Below are 14231 nucleotides of genomic sequence, written 5' to 3'. Positions count from 1 at the left end.
GGCTTATTTTTCACATCCACACATCTTTTTTTATCATCATTTATTATCATTTTACAATTGTGTAGCATATTTAGTCAAAAGAAAAATCTATTATGCTCCCTGATCACTTGAACCTACCGGTATGTCATCAAACCGTCTGTACAACATATAAACTTATGTCCCTCACATGCCATAAGCCTTGTTTTTCAAATATGATTTTTTTCTTTCTTTCTTTTTCTTTCTTTCTTTTTCTTTCTTTCTTTCTTATAAATCCAATATCCTCCCTGGCCTCATGACATCAAACCAATTGTGCAACATAGTGACTAATGTGCCTCACAGTAAGAGTTACATTTACATGTTTTCATTGGACTTACCTGAGGAGGAGTGATGAATATCTCTACATTCAGTAACTCTACTGAAGACTGAAAACCATGTGTTTACTTAGGGTTCTCGCCCTAACCCATCCTACCCACACACACACACACACACACACACACACACAGGTAATACCTCCCATGCTCAGAGAAATAGCTGTCTAAACCATGTAAATTTCATATCAGACAAATGGAATGGTCAGTGTTGTGCCTGAATGCGTTCATTGAACGATAGTTCATGAACTCGTTCATATTTTGGGTGAACGTGAACTGAACGCTCTGTATTACTGCCTGATGAACGTAACTGTGAACTCGTTCATTCTGGTGTCTGTGAATGGCACACTCTCTCCAGTGCCGGTTCGGACCTCCATGGGGCCCTAGGCAATATCCTGCTAAGAGGCCCTCCTACCTGAACTCCGAGGGACAAAATGTAACCATTTTTTATATATATTATATGACACCTCAGTGCTCCCAATACAATCATCCCATCCCATTTTGGATGTCTACAGAAGTTACCAAATATAGTGTGTTTTCCCCATAAAGGACCGTCACAACTATAAATGCCCAGTTTTAATGTCTGGGCTGTTTGCTTTTAATGCTTGCTGTACATACAAAAAGCCCCCTTACTGCAGTTTTTTCGAAGTACAGCTCAGTAGTAGGTTACAGTGCAGTAGCATAGTATTTTTTGTGTCCAAAATACTGCATTCCATATAAGAACAGTAAATATTTCCTCCAAAACTGCAGTTTTGATAAATCTGTGGTTTGACAGCTGAAGTAATGTTATTAAAGTTATTTTTTGTAAGGGTCTGGGCCCACTTCCCCGATAACGACGGAGACACGCTCTTAAGAGGGTTTTCTACGATTCATCTTACGATCGTTCGTTTGGTTTTTCCGACTGTTTCCCGAACATGCTCGTAGCGTGAACGCGCATGCACTGCTCTTACCATTTAAACTTCGGATCTACACATTAATTCACATCAATACGAAAATAGAAACACTTTGACATCTGCATGTAAGCATCCCAAGTAGGTTATATACCACACAGAGACATAAATAATTGTAATTATTTTAAGATTAGATTGTTGCACCATGCAATAATTTTTCGCGGTGCCACTTAAGAACACGTTTGAAGATAAGAAAGAAGTCGAGTAAGAAAGAGAGGAAATGTGTAGGCTTAGATTTTGATGCAATAGGCTGCAATAAGGCTTATTGATGCAATAAGCAACCACATGTTGCTTTCTCTGCTTTTTACCTCATAGGCCTAATAAAATATTCACTTAGCAAAGATAATGTCAAACTATTCTGGCAACGTCTCGTTTCATAACTTGATTGCATTTTTGTCCGCTTTTCATCACATTATTATGACCATTAAATGTAGGCTATTTTGCACACTAAAATCTGATTCATCACAGGTAAACACAATAAAGAATGGGACCGTAAATTGGATTATGTATTCTAAGTTGTAATTCCTCTGTATGTCCTGTTGGTGACCTCAGTGAGAAGTAGGCTACTGTTAAGACGCTCTTAGCCGGTAACGAGTACTCTGGAGCACTCGTAGATCTACGAGTGTTTTCACGATGCTCTTAAGCTACGATGGTTTCAGGAAACAGTCGGCAAATCTTAAGACGTTCGTAAGAGGGACTTTACGACGCTCTTAGGCTTAAGATGCTTTCGGGGAAGTGGGCCCTGGTTGTGCCCAATTTTAATACTTAAGATAGGCCTAATTTACGATAGGCTATGCATCTTTTGTCCATGCAGCACAGCGAATCAAAGTTAATACCCTACATTAGGTTACTTTCCATTTTGCATACGTTCAGTTGTAGGCTATAGCAGATAGCCTACATACCTGAGCGAACCCGAGGACGCTGTATGCAAAACGCATTGTTCGCTCTGAATAAAATCGAGTAGAAGTCAACAGTGTGCGGTAATCTTATTTTTGCTATTTAAGTATGTTCCTGCAATCTACCTGCACCTAACCAGGCTGTGCGTAGATCTTGGTTTCATTTGGAATTGTAAACATTTACTTCTTTTAAAATGTATGGGAAGAGTGAAATCACTGATTAGTTTCAATGGGTTCTCGCATGTTTCTGCTGAAAAACTGCTAGCCTAGTTTCATCCCGAGTGTACGTTATCATAAGCACATTTGAAAATATATATATATATTTTTTTTTTAAATGTAGCCAGTCGCCCGCATTCAAAAAAGGGGACATGCAACTTTGCGAAGTTGCACGTTTTCTAAAAGAAAATCCGCACTTCTGTCACATCCACAGCCAACCTGAAACGGCACATTGAACTGAAGCACCCATCTGGCCTTTCAATGTATGTGCAAGCAAATAGAAAATCAAAAGACAGTCGAGACAGATCCACAACCCAAATCCCATTAACTGCATACAGTAGCGGCTCCGTTGTCATCTCCCAGCCGCAGCTCCAGTCCTGGCGGTGCAGTAGTATATTGTTGGAGACCTGCAGCCTTTGAGTAAAGTGGAAAGCCCAGCTTTCATAAACTAAAATAACTGCTGTCTGTGGTTCTATATGGGCTGTGGCAAAAACCGAGTAGCCTAGGCCTACTGTCTGTACGGAAAAAAAAAAAAACAAGAAAAAAAAAACCAATCGGTTTTGTAGCTGCCTGGCTGTGTTAGCTGCTGGCTGTAGCAACTCAATAGGTAAAACCGATTGTTTTAGGTTTTTTTCATACCAACAGTAATCGGTCACCTTGAGAAACAGAGATCTATGTTAAAACTCGCCGGATTTCTCCTTTAAGGTTTAAAAGATACCAGAGACAGATAACTAGTTCTGTAAAACAGAATAAAATAGAATCTTTATTGTCCTATTACAAGGAAATTTGTCGTTGCCTTCTTCACAGACATGCACTCGAGACTTTACAGACAGACAGGCTTCTATGGGTTAAAATACGTGAGACAGGCAAATAGTTAATCAGCTAATAATACAATAGAAACAATAAAGTGGGCAATTATGTGGTTGGGATGGAAGAGCTATTAACAGTAGAAAGCATACACAGACATCATTAGAATAAATGCTACTAACTGATAATAATAATAATAATAATAATAATAATACAAATTATTAAGTAAGCAAGAGTTGATGTCTATTGTTTTATTTATCATCCATCACATAACACTTAGTAGATTACACAAATAGTTTATTACTCATCAACAGTGACTAAAACAATAGACCAAGAGTCCTGTCTTCTCTGTAATGACTGCCTGTGGGTCACCTTGCTAGCCAACACACAGAGGAGTGGGTCTGCAATCAACCGTAAACTGGTGACATCGCCTAGCATACGAGTATAGTAAGCAACCAATCCAAGCACATGGAGAAAAATAAAGGTGAAGGCTGCAACAACTAGTACATTTAAGCCTGGCTTCCTGCCTGTGCATAAGGATAATTTACAAGATAATACACATGTAGTAAGTGTCACAATGCAGGTCATCACACACAAGATAGCATTAAGTATCAAAGTAACTATGGGATGATAAAAGAAAGCACACGTCCATAGAGTGATGGAGAGGGGGATTGAGATGAGTGGAGAGGAAAGGCGTCTGGAGCAGAGGGGATTATGAAGAGAAAGGATTCCCTCCAGCGCCACCAACTGGTGGAGGTAAAAACCACAGAACCTAGTCTTAAAGAATTCAGGATACACTAGAAAAATGTACCCTTCTCTGATTACAATCCCTCCTCTGATTGTATCTGCCACAATGAAAGGTATAATAATTAGCTCCAGGGCATTACTGAAGAGGAGGGAGACACTGAAGGCTGACACTCTGTCTCCCCCACCTAGGTGCAGTGATCGAACAGCCCAGATCAATGCAGGCAGACCTGCACACAGCCCAGTGATGTTGAACAATAAAGTTGTAATTATGGAGACATCTCTCTCATAATGTAGAGGTTCACTATGGTGAAATGCATTAATATCATCTTGATCATCTCCTGATTTAAAAGTAACTCCAATGGGATTGCTGTAGATGTAGTTCATGGGTTTTTTCTGGTCTGTAAAGACAAAATGATAATCACTTTTAGTAATAAACACAGAAAATATAAAAACAAAAACACCACATGCTATGCCATCTGACATGCATCTGTCCTAATTACTGCACCACAGACAGACCACATAGGCAGCGATCAGAAAGTCCAACCACAAGGAGAGACATGTGTTGGTGAACTGGGTCAAACCAGACCCCTTCTTCTTTAACTAAAACGCCTGTGCATTTTTCACAGTTCACATCAGAAATATCTACTATGGTGCAGCTACAAATACACATTTGGGCTTACAGTAGCTTAATACAGTACAAGTGACAAAAGGACCCTAAACAAATTGATCAACATCTTGGACAATGAATGTCATCCGCTCTACAGCACTATCAAAAACCAAAAAAGCTTGATCAGCTGGAGACTTTGCTCACTGCCATGCACAACTGAAAGGCTGAGGAAGTCATTTGTTCCTAGGGCCATTGAACTGTTCAATGCCTCACTAAAGGGAAGAGGAGAGATAGACTTCTCTGCTTAGTCTGTCTGCCTCTCCACCCCCTCCATGTCCATGTTTTTTGAGTACTGACTGCCCACTACTGCTTACTACTGTTTTACTACTGTTTTACTATAGTACACTTTCTAATATACTTTCTAACCGCAGACAATTTGTACAGGTTCACAATGAACCATCTACCCAGACTATGGTAAAATATGGGGTGCCTCAAGGCTCAGTACTAGGGCCCCTGTTATTTTCTCTCTATATGCTTCCTCTAGGCTCAGAAATTAGGAAACATGGCATTAAATTTCATTCTTATGCAGACGATACACAACTATACCTTTCCATAAAACCTGACGAATTGACTCCGTCAAACTTGACACATGTATACGAGACATAAAGACATGGATGACGAACAATTTCCTGCTTTTGAACTCCGATAAAACAGAAGTCATGGTTTTTGGTCCTAAAAAGAGGGATATCCTATCCTCATCACAAGCTACATTTACTGATCTCCGACTATCCTCATCCACATGTGTTAAAAATCTAGGAGTTACAATTGACCAAGACCTATCACTAAGTAATCACATAAAACAGATTACCAAAGCTTCATTTTATCATTTAAGGAACATTTCAAAGATAAGGAAGTCTTTATCCCTACCAGACGCTGAGAAATTAATCCATGCTTTTGTCACCTCAAGGATTGATTATTGCAATGCTCTATACGCTGGCTGCAATAACACCTGTCTAAAGAGCTTACAGCTTATACAAAATGCAGCTTCTCGCACACTCACTAGAACTAAAAAATATGAACATATTTCCCCTATCCTGGCATCTCTACACTGGCTGCCTGTTAGAAGTCGCATTGACTTCAAAATATTACTTCTAACATACAAAGCCATTAATGGCCAGGCACCAGAATATATTAAAGATCTCCTAGTCCCATATAACCCACCCAGACCGCTACGATCACAGAATACTGGCCTTCTTGTAATTCCAAGAATCTCAAAAACTACAGTAGGAGGCAGAGCTTTCAGCTATCGCGCACCCCTCCTCTGGAATAATCTTCCTACCTCAATTCGACTAGCAGACACCCTCCCTATTTTTAAGTCTAGACTTAAAACATACCTCTTTACTGCCTCCCATAGTTAGGTATGGTGCGTGGAAATTCACCCACCTCAGGGTTTTTTTGGAATGGACCACCCTGCTGAGTCCTCGTGTGACTGGCACCCCAGTCGCGCGTGCGATGGTGGTCACTGACCATACCTGCGCTGGTGTCGACTACCCCTCACCATGCCTTAGTTATGCTGCTATAGCATAGTGCTGTCATGGACTTTTCATGTGTCACGCCGTACAACCCCCCCCCCCCTCCTCTCCCCCCTTCTCTCTCTCTCTCTCTCAACTCTCCCTCTCTTGCTTATTCCCACCATGGTATACTGTAACAATATATAGTATTACTGATTACTTATTGACATTAACCATTCTGATTTTCAGTAATACTAACCCACTCTACATCTCTCTTTCTTCCCCCTTACTGTACCTCACTTGTGAGGTATATCATCACCAGTCATCAACCATCCGTGTGTTGGCCCTCCTCTCACCCATCTCACCTGAAGTCCCATCCCCCATTGCCCTATTACTGCCCCCTATCTGGACTCCTGGCCCGTACAGCCTAGCGACCCACCACCAGCCTATGGCAACTCTGCCCGGATTACTGGCCCGTCTGCCAACCCACCACATGCCCCTCGACAACTCCCTTACCCTGGACAATTCCAACGCTGGACTATTGAACTTTCTGTCACTAAATCAGGAATAATAAATTACCATAACGGATACGTAATCATCCCACCTCTTGTAACTTTCAGCTCAAGTGCTTTTAACACCATGTCTTATTCTCTACACCCGACTATCATATGCATTTGTCATGTATACAGACCTTACTGTCATGTACTGACCCTAGGCAGATGGGTCAGGCCCTTGAGTCGTGGATCTGCTCGAGGTTTCTCCCCCCGAGTTTTTCCCCCCTGTTAGCCTGTTACCCTGTTACCCATGGGCCTCTTTCTTGCTTTTCTTTTCTTCCTTTCTTCCCTTCTTTCTCTGATTGCCTACATTCTGTAAAGCGCCATGATACATGTGTTATGTTTTGGCGCTCTATAAGCACAATAAATTGAAATTGAAATTACACAGCCTAATGTTTTCACTACTGTTTTACTGCTACACTGTTTTTCATGCTATATTAGCACACATGATCAATGGCTGCGGTCAGGCTTCTGATACAATACTGAATGAATGAATGGCTATAACCCTATTAGTTCTTGCACTGAAATAGTTTTTTATTTTACCTTGTCTACACTGTAACAAATTTCCTGTATTTACAGTAAAGAACAGGCAAAAAAGTTGCCCATAAAGTGCTGTAAAAGTTTTGTTAATTACTGTAAACATTAATTACAACATATTACTGGATACGTTTTACAGTTTTTTTGCCGTATATAAAACACAACAATGTATTGTTTTATATGATAAACAACCATTTATTGTATTTTAATTTACAATATTATCTTGTATCCAATTCAAATTACATGAGTTACCTGCCAACTATTTTTGCCACTAAATAGCAGTTACTTGGATTAGATTCTCTTCAACTGTTAAATAAAACCAGAGTCCGAGCTGCAAAATCATGAAATTTTATTATTAAAACGCAATACAGTGTTACATTACAGTACATTTTCAGAAGGTAACTTTTCTTTTTCTTAACAGCTCATTAAACATTCATTGGAATTCAAATTAGGAGTTGCAACAAGGTCTTGCAATAGCAAAAATCGTCATAATCTTAACTTAGCTTAAAGGGATATTCCATTACTTGGGGAATTACACTCATTTTCCATCTCCCTGAGTTAAACAATTGGTTTTTACCTTTCTCCAGTTCATCCAGTCGTTCTGAGTCTGGCAAGTCACTTTTAAACGTGATGCTAGCAGGCGAGATGCTAATGGTCTAATCCGATTCAATGATCTATGCTAGGCTGAAGCTAAAAGTGGTATCGCCAGACTCAGAACGGCTTGATGAACAGAAAAAAGGTAAAAATCAATTTTTGATTTGACTATTCAAACCAGGAAGTGGCTCTTTAATGCAATGACTAATATAGGAAAAATTATAGGGTCATAACAGTTACAGGATTTCTAGTCACAAAATTGCATGAGTTGGGGTTAGATAGGTTAGTTAAGTTAGTTGCATCAACATAACCTCTGGTCCTCTGGTTGAAAATTTCCCGACTAGCCCCTGCTTCAAAGGACAACAATACATCAAGCAAACCACAACAATGTAACATTTTAATATTCATTACATAATACACCATATTAAGTGTATTAAGCTGCTTTACAGTGCTTTCAGACCACTCCTTACATTGGAACTATTTTGTTTGTGAAAAACATTCTGGATACGTACTGGAGCCTCACCGTGCAGGCTTCAGAGAGGCTCCACTGCGTATTTATACTGTCAGTCTGTAATGAACAAAAATTGTTCCAAGGTAGGGAGTGGTCTGAGGGCACCCTAAAGCAGGAAAATAAAATGTATTCTGTTGAGGACACAGAAGACATGTCTTTGGTAAAATGTTCTTCGGTTGTCTAAGTTTGCTGCTGTTGGGCTGGTCCAGAGATCTCCAATTAAAAGACTCATAGCACAGGGCTATGTCCATGCAACTACATCACTATGGGGTTGGTAACATGTACAACCTTGTGAAAAAACTCCAAAAGAACTATCCCTATGACTGCTTTCATAACAAAGCGCCTTCTCATTTAGTCTCATTTATACCCCAATGAACCCATAAATAATTGGATAATCGTCAAAGGTCATGCAAATCTCATTTTTTGTTAAAAACATCTAGGTAGGTGTGTATGGTATGTTTATGAATCAGTATATGTATGTGGGTGTGTATATGCATGCGTGTGTGTAAATACAGTATATGTATACATATCCTTTTTTGTGTATTTGCTTTGAGCATCACTGCACCATAGTGGGGAGGGTGGGGGCTGAGTGGGCATAGAAAATAATGCATAACTGTAAAATGAACTTTCATCTGGGATTTCTTGTGAATGCAATTTAAAAAAAAAGAACAAAGCAAGTTTGCAGTTTATTCACCTAAATGCTCAGTCCAATGCAGACCTACTTTTCAAAATGTATAATCAAATAGATCTTATTGTCAATGTTTGAAAAACAACGAAACACAGTTTAGCAGCTCTCAGAGTGACTATCATTATTATACAATGAATTGGTTCTGCAATAATATAAAGCATTTGGGTAAATAAAGTGTTAACTTACCCTTTTTATAAACTCAAAAATCATGTTAAAGGGATTTACTGTAAGTAGACTTAAAGCAAAATAAAATCTCTGTTACTCATAATAGCAAACTTTACAAAATAATGATCAACCGCATTCTACTTCAAGCACATAGTTACCTTTGAATGAATTCCAGTGTGCAAGATGCTTGCTCCTGGTACACCAGATTGAAGTTGTAGTGAAGTTGTAGTGCTGCCATTCCAGCCACGAAGTTGGGGTGTGGAGGCACAACCACCTGACTCGATGCTCAGCATCCAAATGCTTGCTGTGAGCAATTCACCAAAACATAAATAAACAAATGGTTTACATGCAAAGAAATTCTGTTGCCTTCCACATAAACATATCATTAAACTGATGTGTGTCCTTCATAGCATCTGTCTTTGCAATGCTTTACAACTGATTACAAAAAAATAGACTAGCCTACCTAAGATAACTAGATGTACCGCCGAGCGGTACAAAATATGCAGTGGTGGAGGAAGTACTGAATCTCAGTACTTAAGTAAAAGTACAAATACACAGAGAAATATTTACTTTAGTAAAAGTAAAAGTACCACAATGACAACCCTACTTAAGTAAAAGTAAAAAGTACCTGCTTTTATAATGTACTTTAAGTATTAAAAGTAAAAGTATTTGCATAATGATTTACTCTCTTAATATCTATATTCTAAAAAAAAAAATAGTATGGGCTGTGGCATTTTAATTAAGCTAGTTTTAGGTTAGGCTATATTCGACTAGATAGTTTTAAGCTAATGCAATTGTGCTTACCATCTGTGGCCCAGTTTACATTCTGACCTACAATTCTAGAGACTGTAATTCTGGTTATCTACTAGGGTGATCTGCTGAGTATATCATTCAGCAAAACACGAGAGCCTGAAGTTTAACGGGGTAGACCAGGGAAACGATCGTAATGCCAATTCTGCTGATTGAACAGAAAAGTTGCTGAGAAAGGTGTCTTTATGATTAGGTTCAGTTTCACTTGCAGACGCACATAGACATTGAATGAGCGCTCACATTTCTACCCCCCCCCCCCCCCCCCCCCCCCCCCCCAATTGTAGGCTATGCATCTTTATTTGATCACACACAATTAAGAAATATTTTCTAATCTGGAAAATGCTACGTTTTCGTCTTTCAGTGTCCCGGGAATCCTTGACGGAAATTTGGACATGCGAAAAAAAAAAAAAAAAAAAAAATCGGACTAAACCTATATGACCGCCGCTTCGCTGCGCGGCGGTCATAATTAGTCTTGGAGAGTAAGGAAGCTGTAGTGTTTCTTGTCAGCTGCTGCCAACACCTAAAAGACAAAGAAAAATGGATTCAAAATGTGTAGTAGGCCTAATTTTTCTAACCTCAAGACTGTTGTTGGTTAGCTATAGTTGTTGGTAACAACATCAATATCATTTTTGAAAACTTATAATAATAATTTCACACTTACAGGAGTCCCTCAGGTGTTTCTTTGAAGTGTGCCATAAGCAGGAGGATTATGACTGGCCATGGATCGCACTCCCTATGCACTTCACCTCATCTGCATTAGTCCCTGCTGGCTTCTGTTGGAAAAAAACTGAAGTATTAGCAAAGGCAAACGTATAATGTAGGCTATACATTATCTATTAAATCAAACAATATATCAATGCAGTCTGGAATGAATTGCCAACAGCCACTGAATTTTCGGAGCAGTGACCTCTGGACAAAACACGACCAGCGGATTTACGTTATGGGCTTTCGGTTCAATTAGACACGAACTAGCGGACTTCATTTGCAGCCTCCCTGGTGTGGGGGCGATGCTGCTAATGCATGGTTAAGTTCGCTTACTTTTGCTTCACCAAATTTGACTTTAGTTTGCTAATGTTAGCTGTCTTAGGCCAACAGTCAGTCACACATAGCTAAATAAAACATCTTAACGTTAGGCTAACGTTACTTACCAAAGACCTGACTCTGTGGTGCCTGATAGGTAGGCTAGGTAGGCCTACTTGTTCTGCCGCATACCTGAGTGACGTTAACGTTACAACACAGACGTTGAAGTAGGCTATGCGTAGCTTAGTTCAAAATTAGGCTACATATGAACAGGGTTAACGTTAACATACCCACTATACCTTTACTTTAGTTTTACCACTAAACTGCTTCACCTGGGATTGCTTGTTCAAAATGTCTGAAAAGTCTCCACAGCTATACAAATTCACTTTATTTCTGGGCCTGCACAGACTGATACACGGTCAACTTTAGGTTGGTTTAGGTAGGTTATTTCAACCAACATTAACAAGTTAAATCACAATTTAATTATGTAGCCTAGGTTATAATAGTATACTTACATATTGTGGATAAGTGGAGTGGCAATGTGGTTGTGGCTGCTCCTCTGCAATCTGACATCAAGGTCTTGTTTTAAGCTAACGGCCTCGTGCAACACATTCAACAGTACAACAACTGTACTACGGCATCATTTACAGTCAAGCGCAAATCTGCCTGTAATTTATGGTGGGGGAAAAGCTGTCAACTACTGTAATAGTTTTTTGACCCACAATGCATTGCAATGTACAGCTAAACTTTTGTAAAATGACAGAACAAGAAGTAACTAAAATTTTGCTGTAGAAATTACAGAAATTTGTGTACATTACATTTACTCTCCTATTTGTCTATATTATTTATGCTGGTCTCTAGACCTTACTCTTGCACTGTTGCACTGTTGGACTAATGTTGGACTACTTTTTGCAGCTTCACCATGACACTCACTCTCTTGAGCACCTTGCCAGGCACACATAACTAAGGACTATGGTTGGACTACTGTTTGCACCTTCACCATGACACTCACTCCCTTAGCACCTCACCAGTCCTGGCCCTGTCACTACAAGCGTCTTATGCTTGATCACCCTCAGCACATTGGACTTTCTTAATTTAACTTATATAGTGTATTTAGTATTTAGTTTTGTTAGTTTTCTTATCTTCTACTGTCTTTATTGTACAGTGGAGTTTAGTTATATGTTCATACTTATACTTGTTTACCCTTTGTGCTGTAAGTGCATGTTGTGTGTTATGTCTGTATGCTACTGAGACACTTGAATTTCCCCTTGAGGATCAATAAAGTATCTATCTATCTATCTATCTATCTATCTATCTATCTATCTATCTAAGTGTGTGAATTCATGTGATGCAAATTTGTATGTGTGTTTTTACTTGATCTGTATCACAACTGACACATTTATGGCCCATTCATTTATCAGATGATTATTCACAATGCTGATATAAGTTAATATGTGGATATAGCCAGAGGGAAAGAGAGAGAGAACAACACCTCGTTTTGAGAGTAGGACAGGTTACACAGAAATAACTGTCCTCACAGCCTGCCCAGATAACACGAGTCATAGTATGTGTACAAGAGCAACAGATATGGGATTCTGAATGGGATAACAATGAATTTGCTCAAGCAAAGGTATGTTTTTGCCCTACCCAAAGATATGCAAAAACATTACAAATATCAACAGGCTGTTTATCTGTCCATTACATCACAATACACAGATGAAATGAATTTGAAGATAACAACATTGACAAATTGCTATACAGTTGCTATAAGGTTGGCTATATTTTGTTCAAAAAGTACTTCTTACCTTGTGGAGGTAAATTGTAAGGGTATCCAGACTGACAAAAACACCTCTAAAGATATATATAGGTTTAGAGTTTTTTCTTCTGCTTTTTTTTTTGTTTATAAATAATACATTTAGAAATAAAATTGTATAATTTAATTTTCCGTCAAGGATTCCCGGGACACTGAAAGACCGGGGTGCACAAAATTTGGTGGGCATGTAGCCCCACAAGGATAGCATGGAACCATTGTATTTCATTTTGACCCGGTCTGGACCCCCCGAAAGGAGGGTAGTGCGGACACAGTTTTCTGTGAATATCTCGAGAATTGTAGGGCCTAGGAGGACCACCTTTTTTGTATGTTGGACTTAAGGGGCCATGTCAACCCATCCCATAACCACTCATTTCATGTATAGCGCCACCTAGTTAATATGAAAAAGCAAAAATGAGATGTTGTAATCACAGGTACAGTATCACTGACCTGACATGGTCAAAACTGCACGAAATTGAAAGTGTAGGATCATTATGACACCCTCTGAATGCACGCCAAGTTTTTTGGAATTCCATTCATGGGGGGCCATACAATAAATTAATTTATGTTACTGTACACCAAGTGGTCTGTAGGTGGCCGGACAGTCTTCTGTGAATGTCTCGAGAACCGTAGGGCCTAGGAGGACCACCTTTTTTGGTCTTAAGATGACAAAATTGTCCCCACCAATATTTTAGTGAACTCCTCTGTGCTATTTGGACCTTTCCAACTGTAAAAGAAACACTGTCGTTTGATTGGCTGAAACCGAATGGGGTTTATCTGACACAAATGTGCCTTTTCTTCTTTGGTAGCATAACTGATTTACAAAGCACAAAAAGGGGCAAAATGTGCATGCTGAAGGGCAAAGGGAATATTAAAATGTTTTACACAGGCCTTTTTTGGGTTATGTATTGGTAGACAGCCTTGATAACTTAGCCTATACCGACATACTCGCTCGCTTTTCTGGCAGTGTCTCCACAAAGTGAAGTAGACCTAGGCTATGCTTTGACGCTGTTGTGCGTGTCAGACATAGACTGAATCTGTATGATCACACAAACCAAATCAAATTTTAAAAAATCGCAAAAGTATCGAAATCGAGATTCTTCACTTGCTATTCGTATTGAAATAATAATGTTGGTCAAAAATGTTGAGACCAAACCTACGCCCTTGTTCTGGATGCAAATGTTTTAGATGTCTTCAAACACAAACATACCACAAATACATTTGTGAAAGTAATGCAAACATATTTCTCACTGACAGAACTGAGGATAGACCATGTACAACACCACAGACTCATCTCGTCCTTCCACATCAGATCAGTAATTTTCCTCATCACTGGCCTGTGTGCGGGTCTGCCGGCTCTGATCTGGGCTATCCGATCATTGTGTTAGCTCCAAGGTGGTAGAGTCTCAATCTTCATCATCTTCCTTCTCTTCAATGATGCCCTGGAGCTCCTTCTCACCC

General features: G+C 39.4%; 1 long non-coding RNA gene across 1 annotated transcript; it reads right to left on the bottom strand.

Moving 5' to 3' along the window:
- Positions 1-10404: 10404 nt before the first annotated feature.
- Positions 10405-11768, bottom strand: LOC121690199. Its single transcript, XR_006025017.1, has 3 exons — positions 11476-11768; positions 10596-10713; positions 10405-10460 (listed from the first exon to the last, which is right to left on the bottom strand). It is a non-coding gene; the product is annotated as an uncharacterized LOC121690199 (long non-coding RNA).
- Between the last annotated feature and the right edge of the window lie 2463 nt (positions 11769-14231).

Source organism: Alosa sapidissima, chromosome 18, assembly GCF_018492685.1.
Source record: "Alosa sapidissima isolate fAloSap1 chromosome 18, fAloSap1.pri, whole genome shotgun sequence".
NCBI lineage: Eukaryota > Metazoa > Chordata > Actinopteri > Clupeiformes > Clupeidae > Alosa > Alosa sapidissima.
This window is presented reverse-complemented; position numbering and strand designations above follow the sequence as displayed.